Source organism: Adiantum capillus-veneris, chromosome 27 (genome assembly GCF_014529385.1).
Source record: "Adiantum capillus-veneris isolate H3 chromosome 27, ASM1452938v2, whole genome shotgun sequence".
In the NCBI taxonomy this organism is placed as follows: domain Eukaryota; kingdom Viridiplantae; phylum Streptophyta; class Polypodiopsida; order Polypodiales; family Pteridaceae; genus Adiantum; species Adiantum capillus-veneris.
Genome location: NC_140957.1, coordinates 65,385,967 through 65,394,889, shown reverse-complemented (window position 1 = coordinate 65,394,889; position 8,923 = coordinate 65,385,967). Strand labels below are relative to the sequence as shown.

The following is an 8,923-nucleotide window of genomic DNA, read 5'->3' as shown; positions in this document are numbered from 1 at the left end:
TCACACCACGTAACATGACCATTTGGTCCATTAGGTCATATTTGACCTCCCAAGATGATAATATTTAGAACTATCTCTCTCTGTCTCTCTCTCTCTCTCTCTCTCTCTCTCTCTTGTGCTTTCTCCCCTTGGTCTCTACACTTTCTCATTGTTGACTTTGACATGGTATCAAATCATTGTGCTCTTTGATAACAAGGGAACGGAATTGGTGCAAAGAGCAGGATTGGAGACCTACCAACATCATTTCAAAATGGTGGAAGTTTTGTTTACCGTAGCGGCATTGACATTGGACTCTATCAAAGAGCATTTCAAAATGTTATCAAGTGTAGCATTCAAGCATTAACCCCACTAAAATATTTTGAGAAGCTATCAATAGTGCTAGGCATATTGTGGAGGCAGAAAGACAACTTGTGTTTTGAAAGGCTATAGGTAGCCATGTATAGTGACATCAACTTGCAGTGGCCATGGGTAGCTTACATAGCATTTTGAGAAGCATAGCTTGATGCCCAAAGGTTTGACAAGTTATTTGGTGTTTGTATTTTGAAATGTTGCAATGCACGAGACCTTCTACTAGCGTTTTCATTGGAATAGGAAACAACCATTTTGAAACAATGCATGTAGTGGAGTACTTGGCCTTCGAGAATTTTGATATGATATTTTCAATCTAGGGTCAAAGGAGCCATCATTGGCATCATTTTGAGATGCAATCTTTTCAATAGTGTCTTGCAAGGTGAGCATTTCACCTACACTCTTGGCAATGGCATCTTGAGATGCCTTGATTTGGTAAGGTCCTCTCCAGTTCCTTTGCTTTTAGTGTTTTGAAACGATATTGTGATTTTGATTGTGATATTGGAAGAGGGGTCTCAATTGTGGACTTGAGCACTCAATGTGCCCTAGGTCTTCAAAAAAGTTTACAGTGGCTTGGATTGATTGAGGCTTTTTGGAGTGCGACAAGGAAGACTCGAGTCTCTAGATGTTGTACTTGCAACATGGCCCCTCCTTGCTCAAATTCCAATGAAGACATTGAAGCTATAGCCAGAGGTGCAAAGAGCCTTGCAAAATACTAAAAATAACATAGCATAGACCTTAGAAGAAAGATCCACATACTTGGCAAGTCACATATACACATAATCAAGAACATCACATGTCTGAGAGAGATAGAGAAGGGAAGAGAGTAGAAGAGCACATGCAAATGCACCTCCTAGAGTGGAATGCTACATCGACATGACAAGAGAGGAGAGAGGAGGAGAGAAGAATAGACATAGGCATTGGGTGCAATCTCCCCCTGTGCAAGGGTGAGCATTTTCCTCTTGCATGTATTTATTTAGAGATTTCTTCAATGCTCAAAATGAATACATATTAGCCGAGCGGACATAAATGTCCATAGCTCATAAAGAGTAATTGAATGATAAAATATACATAAATGTGATGTCCTTTCGCATAGCCTGTAGCTCGGACATGGTTTTTCCACCTGTTACCTGCAAAAATCATTATATATCAATTTCCATTACATACCGCCCCATTAGAAATTGATTGTTCTCAATTGCGAGGATAAGAATTTGCAAACCATACTGTTCAAAAAATAATGGGTGTTAATTTTTGTCAGAAATATCACATATTGAAAGAAAATTCATAAACTTGAAGAACATTTCTTTTGCCTATCCTCGAGGGGGGTCTATGTGTAAATTGTGTACATCACATGCGTTCAAGGATAATTTTTATAACTCCTTATCTATGATATTTTTATGAATAAAAAACACCCTTTTTCTATTCAATCTATAATTTCATGCTACCCTTTTGTATGTGAAAATGTGAGAAAATTTTAAATTTAATAACTTCTTATGTTGCACTCATGTGATAGTCACATAATTATTAAGTGACCCCTCCCTAGTGCCTATCGTCATCCACATACTACATATTCTAGCGTCCCATACCACTTGAATAAATAGCATATGTCACTCCATGGTGAATCAGGATATCATTGTTCATATTCATCGTTTAATAATCAATCTTTGTAAATTCCAATTCCAGTTTCAATTCCATAAACACTATCATGACAAAAAATCATTATATACCAAGTCCAATTCCAATTTTGGATCACTTTTGTTATTTACCCAAGTAACAAAACCATACTTGGGATAGTGGTGGCCAACCACTGTAGCATAATTTTGTGATTTTTGTTGCCTCAATTGGAAAATCCACACCAATGAGATGTGCAATCTAAATTGTCAAATTTTCACTGACGCTACCTAAATCAATGGATATGCATTTTTTTTTGTGCTACCTAAATCGATGAATCTACACTTGTCTTGCTTCAATTGGGAGATTTTCACTGAATATTGTTTAAAATAACAAATTTATACTTTGATGGTGTTCTACCTAAGTCGGAAAATATACACTCATGCTGCCTAAACCATCGATATGCACATATAACTTGTGTTGCCTAATCAGCGAATCTACAGTATTATGACCATTTACACACTACATAAATCGCTAAATATGTGTGGACATGACCAGTGGACTAGACAAGGCATTAAAAAAATATTTATTACCTATTTGGTACCAAATTGGAGTAGGTTGGAATGCTGAAGTATGTACCAAATGTTGATGATCATACCAATTCAGTTGATCTCATATAAGTGGTTGTATAACAAGTTTTCACAATGGAGAGTTCCAATTAATGGAAGTACAGTTCCATGAAATTAGAGAGAATTAAATCCTGGGTCGCATGATTTGTTATTTGAGATTTGTTTTATTTGTGAATAATGGTTGATTAATACGTTCTAAAGATTTATTTGTGCGTATTATTCGCTGCCAAGTCAGCTTTTTCCAAAAAAACATTTTATTGCTTACATATCGATTGATTAAATATCAATTGATAGATAGTATAAATCGATCTATATGTTTTCAATCGATATAGTAGTAGTATATAAAGGTCAAATTTGCGTGTTTTAGCTACAATTCCCTTCACCAAAGTGTCAGGTTACCTCCGACATAGAAAGGTTGAGTTGTCAGCTTAAAAAATCTTTGATTTTTTAAGAAAATATTATTTTTAATGTTTATACATTAAAAATAAAATAATGATATAGATTTGAATCACTTATAACTCTTAACAATAGAAGTTATTATTTAACTCTATTGATAAGATTAAATAAATTACTCTAAGCAATAGAGACTATACTTTAGCTCTACTTGTTTAAGAATAGATAAATAAATAACTGTATGAATTAAAGGCTACTTTTCTAGCTATAGTGTGAATGTATAATTCTAAACATTAGAAGCTATACTCTTAGCTCTATTTGTTTTAGAATAGATGCTAAAAGTGATATTTGATGGTTAAAATCTATCATAGCTATAATATGTGCACACATAATAGTGTTAGTTCATACATTTTGGAACATATACACATACATGTAGGGTCTTTTGGTTGTCATGAACAAATGTTCTTACCTCCATATAGACATAGAATAGGCCCACTTAGTGCCTTTTGGTTATTATGAGATGATTCTCTTACTTCCAAGTGAGGTTTAAGGTATAAAGTAGGATTCACTTGGTTGCATAGAATAGGTCCACTTAGTGCCTCTTGGTTGTTATGAGATGATTCTCTTACTTCCAAGTGAGGCTTAAGGTATGGAGTAGGATTCACTTGGTTGTTATCGAGCTTATGCTCTTACCTCTAAGTGAATATGGTGGATTACCTATAGAATTCACTAGGTTGTGATCGAGCAAAATCTCTTACCTCCTAGTGAATATTAGTCATGCATAGTACTTGGGAGTCACATGGATGTTATCGAGCTCATGCTCTTACCTCTATGTTAATATAGAAATTAGAGACCTCAGTTACTTTAGGGTCAATTGGTTGGGTTTGAGCAGTAGCTCCTACCTCCAAGAGATATAGATAGTGGAATGTGAGATGACTCCATCGCTCATCTAGGTTGTCTTGAGCAAAGGCTCTTTACCACCTAGTAGCCAAGAATGATATATCCATTGGTGATCTTCCCTAAAATATTATCTTAACACTATTCATCCATCATTTTAATTTAGCAAATCATATCTATAACCTTTTATCTTTATCATTGCACTATTATGGTGAAAAATTATAATCATAGTGTACCTATTGATTGTAGGATATATTTTGTTGAAGTCAGAAAGCATGGTGCGAGGAAAAGAGTGGTCGTATGTGGAGAAAAAAGAGAGAGGCAAAACAATTTTGTTTTTGGAATAGAAACATTGTGGGTATAAGTGGCACGGCAACGCAACTCGCATCAAAGAACATCTATTCGGCACTAGTCCCAATGTGAAAGAATGTGGAGCACCACCTAACAACGTATGGGTCCATTTTGCATGGTATGTAAAGAAATGCAAATAGGTAGGACTTCTTCCTAAGAGACAGAAGGGCATGTCATGTGCGTCATCTGTCAACATAGAAGATGTGAGTTTGGATCAAGAAGACATGCGAGCTAACCAAGGACCTTCAATGGGAACAAACCAAACATCTCAAAGTCCGTACAATTTTCCAAATGGTGCCATGGGAGGGATAGCTAGATGCTAGTCCCGGGACATCCAACAGAGTCGGTACGCCTAGGACTCTACAGGTTGGGATGCCTGGGACTTTACAGGTAGCATTCACTCAACAGTTAATGCTCCAATTGCATCTAAAGTGGACACAAGCCTTGATGGCTTGTGGAATCCCATTTAATGTCATAAGAAATCCTATTTTCAAAGATGCTCGAATGTTAACTGCAAAAAAAGGATTCATCTATCTTGATTATAATAAAATGCAAACAAAGTATGTTGAAAAAGTCAAGAGCAGTACAGAAGCGATTCTCAAGCGAACAATGCTTGTCTTTGTTCCAGTGTTTGGCTATACCATAGCCCTCGACGGATGGACCAACAGTCAGAAAAAACCATTGATTAATGTCATGGTAATTTGTTCCAAAGGTGCAATGTTTTTGGAGGCCATTGATACTTCATTGAAAGAGAAGACATCTCTCTACTTGACAAAGGTATATGAGTGAGCTATTTCTCGACTGGGTGGACCAAAGAATATGACAGCTATTGTTACAGATAATGCTTCAAACTACAAAGGAGCGGGTTTAGCCATTATGGAAAAGTACTCAAAAATTACATGGATTGGATGTGTAGCTCACACCCTGAATTTACTTCTAAAGGATATGGGTAGATTATCATTCAAAAAACAAGTTCTTATTGATGTCAATCACATAGTCAAGTTTATACGGGAACATCAATTTACATATGCTTTATTTCACTCCAAGTCTTCGAAAAAAGCACTTCAAATCTTTTGTGCCACACGGTTCACTACATCATAATATGTTTTGAATAATCTCATTGAAGTGCGAGCGGCTCTTACAAAAACTGTTGCAAATCGCCGTTGGGAGGCTTGGCTCAGCAAGTATCCAAGCCATTGCGAAGCAGCTCAAAAATGTGTGTCCTTGGTGCAATCTCCTCTCTTTTGGCGGAACATTGACAAACTTGTTGGGGTTAGTAAGCCCTATGTGCAACTACTAAGGGTTGTGAACACATATAAGTTTTTCATTGGTAAGGTTTATTGGATCAGGTCTGAGGTGTTGCGTCAAACCAAAGAATACAACCACTATAGTGCAAGAGAGAGAGATCACAAACCGTGCATCTTGTGGAAAAATGATGGGCTCAAATGCACACACCATTGTATGGTGTTGCATTGTCTTGGATCCAAAGTTCCATATGAACGGATAAGCATCCAACAAAGAGGTGATGAGAGACTTTAGAAACGTCTGCTCGTAGTTGTTTCCAGGTGACGATGGCATGGATGCATTCCAACAGAGGGTGGATTATGCCAATAGGGAAGGAACTTTCGGAGATCCTTGGGTTCTTAATAGCGTAAAAAAGGTTTTAGGCCCAGTATGGTGGAAAGAATATGGAGAAGACGTAGTTGAGTTACAACACGTGGTGACCAGGGTGCTTTTGGTCGCGGCATCTAGTGGTAGTTGTGAACGTAATTGGTCTTCTTATGACTTTGTGTACTCTAAGCACAGAAATTGCTTAAGTCCTACCCATGCCGTAGACCTTGTGTACGTATTTTGTAACATGCGTCTCATTCATGCACCCACATAGCCACACGTGTGACCGAAGTACACTTTGGAGTCCTTCAAACTCATGAAATTGTGGCAAAACAGAGATGTAGCGACGATTAGATGGAGTGGGAAGTGTCTACAAAATGTTCAAACAATGAAGAGGTTGATGACCTAGTGCCTGTGATAGATGGTGAAATGTAAACATCTTTTTATGATAATGTATCTCACTTTTTCTTATTGTAGCCCCCTATTGAGCTATATATCCCACTTTTTTCATTTAGTAGCAAAAAAGTAAAGTATTGATGAGAATTCGCATAAACATAAGTATTGAGGACATTGTTGGCAATCAAATAAAAAGGCATTGCTTGACTCTCAACAAAGTCATCAATTAGAAACTCGAGAACAAATTCATTGCCATACACATAGAGAGAATACAATGTGTCTCGAGAGTATGAGGTAGAGAGTGTGAGCTGTGACAACTAGAAAGCTCCAAAAAATCTAGTGTATCGATCGATACTATACCTGTTGATAAACTATCGACCGATAATGTATCAATATTTGTTCTCGAGTTTCTAATTGATGACTTTGTTGAGAGTCAAGCAATGCCTTTTTATTTGATTGCCAACAATGTCCTCAATACTTATGTTTATGCGAATTCGGTCGATACACATAGAGAGAATACAATGTGTCTCGAGAGTATGAGGTAGAGAGTGTGAGCTGTGACAACTAGAAAGCTCCAAAAAATCTAGTGTATCGATCAATACTATACCTGTTGATAAACTATCGACCGATAATAGTTTATCGATCAATAATTTATAAATTATTTATAAATACCACGTATTTTATGATAATATGCGAATAATGATGAGTTATTTGATATAAATTGCATTATTCAGTCGCATAAATGCAACACAGATTGAATCTAGAGTTTATAACACAATGTAAACAAGTATGGTGATTTGTCTTCTAATAATGTTCGATGGTACTCTTGCTTGCTACAAAGCTGCTTGGGTATAGTTGTGAGAATATCTGCAAAGAGAGTCACTTAAAAGAAATTAAATATAAAAAGCTTTCACTTATCTAACAAAATTAATATGTGGGATTGTTGTATAGAGAGTGGGGGAAAGTTGGAGATCTTAAGAAGGGAGGTTGAATAAGCACTTGAGTGTTGTATTATATAATATTACTTCTAGGCCTAAATATACATAGAGAGAGCTTACTCAGCAAAGATAATAGCAATGATCTACTGGATGTTTGTTAACAAAATGCATTGAAAGATTTCATCCATGGGTAGCATTGATTTGCCAAAGTGTTCCTCAAAAACAAAGTTCTAAAGATGATTTCTAGCTAATCTTAAGAGTATTTTCAATGCTGAAATGGTTTAGCATGTTAAAAGGTACTAATGATAAAATGAATAATGAAAGTGCTAAATAAATTTGTAGAGTGGTATGCAAGGTTGGAATATCTAGTGGATGGGTATCTTGTGTCAAGGTGGTAATAATCTTAATGAATAATTGTTAGGATATGCTAAAATTTTGTCTCTAATTATAGAGCTTAACCCCGGGGAGGTCACCTAATAGAAATGTAACCTATCACGTGAGCTCAACAGTTTCTTGAAACTTACAAATATATATATATAGAAGGGCATTATTTTTCAACTTTGAAAAAAACTTACAGATTATAAAAAGAAAAGGGTACATTATATTCCTAACAAAATTCACAGATAAGGGGTTTTACAAACATGTCTTGAATGCACGTGATATGGTAGTTTTACACATAGTGAACCCCCCAAGAGCTTAACTAATGCAAACTATCACTCACTGGGTATTTAACGGTTGGAATAGAATTGAACCTGAAAAATTTGTTAATTTTACAACAATAATAGGGCTATTTGTAAACAAAATGTAAAAACATTTATAAGATAGTAGGCATTTTCTATTGTAGACCACACACAAGGATACTTCAAAAGGAATTGGAGAGGCATAGACAAAAAGAAAAAAAAATCTTGTAGCACTATAATAAAAAACTACAAAGATGGAAAAATAGATTATTTACATTGGTTTTGATTCACCATAGATACGATGAACCTCGGCCTCGGGGGGGTCATTATGTAAAAATTGTGTATATCATGTGCATTCAAGGACTATTTCTAAAACTCCTTAAATGTGAGTTTTTAACAAATTAAACACACCCTCTTTCTATTCAATCTGTAATTTTTTTTTTTGCAATTCCATTTTATGGTACCCTTCTGTATGTGGAAATGTTAACCGACAAGTCAGACAGTGGAGTCAATATTGGGCAAATAGGAAGCTTGGGGATTGCCTAACACTCCCTATCGCTTGGTGTTGACCTTGGTCTAGCCAATGATGGAGACCATTTTGGTGATGTGATTACAAGTCATGCAGGCAATGGAGTCAATATTGGGCAAATAGGAAGCTTGGGGAGTGCCCAACACTCCCTATCGCTTGGTGCTGACCTTGGTGTAGCTAACAATGGAGACCATTTTGGTGATGTGATTACAAGTCATGCAATGGACTCAATATTGGACAAATAGGAATCTTGGGGACTACCCAACATTCCCTATTTCTTGGTGTTGATCTTGGTGTTAACGTCATTACATGCGACAGTGGAGTCAGTACCGAGAAAATAGGAGTCTTGGTGACTTCCCAACCCTCCCTATCGCTTGGTGTTGACCTTGGTGTAGCCGACGATGGAGACCATTTTGGTGATGTGATTACAAGTCATGCAGTGGAGTCAATATTGGACAAATAGGAAGCTTGGGGACTACCCAACACTCCCTATTGCTTGGTGTTGATCATGGTGTTAACGTCATTACATGCGACAGTGGA

The 8,923-nt window shown here is 36.5% G+C and overlaps 1 pseudogene; it reads left to right on the top strand.

The window, feature by feature from the left end:
• Positions 1-5,048: 5,048 nt before the first annotated feature.
• Positions 5,049-6,114, top strand: LOC147422118 (uncharacterized; annotated as a pseudogene).
• The last annotated feature ends 2,809 nt before the right edge of the window (positions 6,115-8,923 follow it).